Source organism: Corvus brachyrhynchos, unplaced genomic scaffold (genome assembly GCF_000691975.1).
Source record: "Corvus brachyrhynchos isolate BGI_N302 unplaced genomic scaffold, ASM69197v1 scaffold101, whole genome shotgun sequence".
NCBI lineage: Eukaryota > Metazoa > Chordata > Aves > Passeriformes > Corvidae > Corvus > Corvus brachyrhynchos.
Window position 1 is genome coordinate 10,717,374 of NW_008237239.1, and position 1,886 is coordinate 10,719,259.

Sequence of the window (1,886 nt, forward strand, 5' to 3'; positions counted from 1 at the left end):
CCTGCTATTCCAGGTTTCTTCATAGCGGCAGAGACTCAGGATAAGGAGATGTGGAAAACTCTGTCAAATCCTCAAATAAAATATGCCTCCTAGACTTTTCTTCTTCAAAGGGCTCAGGGTGGTCAAGCGGTCTCAGGAGAAGTAAGTCTCTTTAAGCAGAACTAGATTTTTTCAGAGACTCTTGTTTTTAAATACATGGAGGCAAAAACCTGCAACTAGATACTTTCCAAGGTCTATTGCACGCAGGTTCAGAACAGACCTTTGGATCATACTTGAGGTCTAACAGAAAATGTTCTCATAGCCACGGGGCCATTCACCTTGGCTGCTTCTGTAACCTTTTTTTTTATGAGTTCAGAGAGACACGTAAGAAGGGCCTAAACAGAGCTCATGCCCTCCAATCCCTCCTCAGCAGCCACTCCAAAGGCAACAAACCATTTCTGAAAACAGCAGGCAAAGGCAGTTCCCACCTTCAAAGTAGAAGCACTGTGTTTTTTGAGAATGTATCAGCATTTAAGGAAAGGGGCCAGGAGAGCTGAACAGCACCACCACCACACTTGGTAAGGCATGAAGAACAGGAGAGCTTGTCTTCAAGCGCTGAATCACAATCTGAAAGACTGCTGAGGTCCATCACCACCACCCTCCCCTTCCCACAACAGGCTGAGCACATGGATTGGATCATACCTGGAGGAGATGTAAAGGGAAACAAATAACAAAACACTTAAAAAATTTTCATTTAAAACAAACAAAAGAAAACAAAAACCAAACCAAAAATCAATCTAAAAGCAGAAAAAGCAATCACAGCAGTGCATAAGTAGATGCTTGGGCAGTGGCAAGACCAGTGAAGGGTTCTTCCCTGCAGTTCTTACCACAAAAACTCTCATGCATTTTGTTCCAAATCCCATTTGACAAACTCTCACTTTATGCTACTTCCTTCACCTCCCTCTCCCACTTTTGAAGTGACAACCTCAGTTTATTAAAACAAAGCAGCATCTTTCTTACAGAAACATCTGCTTTGATACAAGAATACACACCCACTGATGTAGTCAGTATGTGGGACTGTGGCTATGAAGGAGATTAAATAAGGAGCACAGGCACCACCTCTCTTTTAACCTAGTCACCTCTGGCACTCACTCACTTCAGTACTTTTCTTTCAGGGCCCTACAGCATAGGAAAAGACACCAAATTTACACTGGGGTGTTGGCATCAACCAGTGCCAATTTAATCTGAATCACAGCCAGGCACTTGGCACTTCAGGCATAACACGTGCAACCTCCAAATGCCACGTCCTATATACAGTAGCCTACATGTGGCTGCCTCCATTTGTACAGTCACTTGATCAAACATCTTTTCCATTAAGGAGAACAATACTTCTGATGCTTTTAACAGGGAAATAATCATTGTTGACAGAGTGAAAGAAAACCCAACAATGCACTCAGAACAAATCATAATGAACTCTGTAAAGAAAGGAAAAGGAAGGAAGTCAAAGTATTTTGGGGAAGAAATGGGAAGAAGTAGAGATTTTGGAAAAAAACCCATCAACAACCTCAGCTAATTAAATAAGTGAAGAAGTTCCCATCATTAGGGGTTTAATTTCAGCAGAACTGAATAATTCTCAGTTCTACATATATCTCCAAGTACCCAGACAACAGCAGACATTTGACAATCTCTTCAGTTAAAATGCCATCTTCCTCCCTTACTGCTGCATAAGAAAAACAACAAACCACCAGACAGGAAAAGTGTCATGCCATCAAGAGAGAAGAAAAACCCCAGCACAGATACCTACTGTAGAAATACTGTCAAAAGTAGCATGTAATCTAACTGGATAAATACCTGATGTTGCTGCTATCTCTGAGTCAAGTTTTGCAATCAGCTGAAGCTGATTTCTG

At 41.6% G+C, this 1,886-nt stretch overlaps 1 protein-coding gene across 1 annotated transcript in view; it reads right to left on the reverse strand.

The window, feature by feature from the left end:
• The window catches only part of LRRC8D (leucine rich repeat containing 8 family member D), a 43,987-nt gene extending 43,291 nt beyond the window's left edge, over nt 1-696 (reverse strand). The window contains exon 1 of the mRNA XM_017729937.1: nt 468-696. The gene's annotated coding sequence lies outside the window, so the exon portion shown is untranslated. The remainder of the gene's footprint in view (nt 1-467) is intronic.
• Between the last annotated feature and the right edge of the window lie 1,190 nt (nt 697-1,886).